This window comes from Geospiza fortis, unplaced genomic scaffold (genome assembly GCF_000277835.1).
Source record: "Geospiza fortis unplaced genomic scaffold, GeoFor_1.0 scaffold432, whole genome shotgun sequence".
In the NCBI taxonomy this organism is placed as follows: Eukaryota; Metazoa; Chordata; class Aves; order Passeriformes; family Thraupidae; genus Geospiza; species Geospiza fortis.
In genome coordinates this window covers 1,807,166-1,808,258 of record NW_005054436.1, presented here as the reverse complement: position 1 = coordinate 1,808,258, position 1,093 = coordinate 1,807,166, and positions in this window count along the sequence as shown.

The window sequence follows — 1,093 nt, the reverse complement described above, 5'->3', positions numbered from 1 at the left end:
AAAAAAAACCAAAAAAAAAAAAAAAACCAAAAAAAGGCTGTTTGAAGTAATTTTTGTTTTTTGATGCAACCGAATTTCTTTGTGCCAAAGGGGCTGGCAGGTGGGCACGGGTGTCTGTGCCAGGTGTGTGCTTTTATTTTTGGGGTTTTTTTTTCCTCTGGGTTTGGGGTCCCTGTCCTGTCCTGTGCTGTCCCTTCCTCCCACGCGGCGCTGCTGGTTTGTCACCAGGGTGAGGAGCTGAAATCTGAGCTGTGCCCGGGCCTGCATGGGCACCCAGTGCTGGCACAGCCTGGCAGTGCCACCAGGGCTGTGTCCCCAAGGCTGCCACTGCAGCAGGGAGGGGGTGGCACCGAGCTGGCAGCAAAAATGGGAATTTCTGAGAGCCTGGAGCCCCAAATTGGGCATCAAAAATGGGAATTTCTGAGAGCCTGAACCCCAAATTGGGCACCAAAAATGGGAATTTCCTAAATTGGGCACCAAAAATGGGAATTTCTGAGAGCCTGGAGCCCCAAATTGGGCATCAAAAATGGGAATTTCTGAGAGCCTGAACCTCGAATTGGGCACCAAAAATGGAAGCACCAAAAATGGGAATTTCTGAGCACCTGAAGCCCCAAACTGGGCACTGAAAAAATGGAAATTGGGCACCAAAAATGGGAATTTCTGTGAGCCTGGAGCCCCAAACTGGGCACCAAAAAAATGGAAATTGGGCACCGAAAATGGGAATTTCTGAGAGCCTAAGCCCCAAACTGGGCACCAGCCTTGAGAAAGCAGCACGGAGCTGCTGCCTGTCCCTCGGGCACAGCCCTGGGGACAAAACTGCAGATGGAGGTTTGGGGAGGGCCCCATGCCCTGGCAGGCCCCCCAGGCGGGCAGGGGACATGGGGACAGCGCCTTTGTGCCCCCCAGGGTGCCCCAGAGGGACACAGAGCCCAGGACAGCGCCTTTGTGCCCCCCAGGGTGCCCCAGAGGGATACAGAGCCCAGCCCGGCTCGGAACAAACCCGAGCCCCCATTTCCATCCCTCCCACCCCCCCCGGGTGCCCCCCAAACCCTGCCCCGGCTCTCACCTGGCGCAGCAGGGCGGTGAGGAGCGG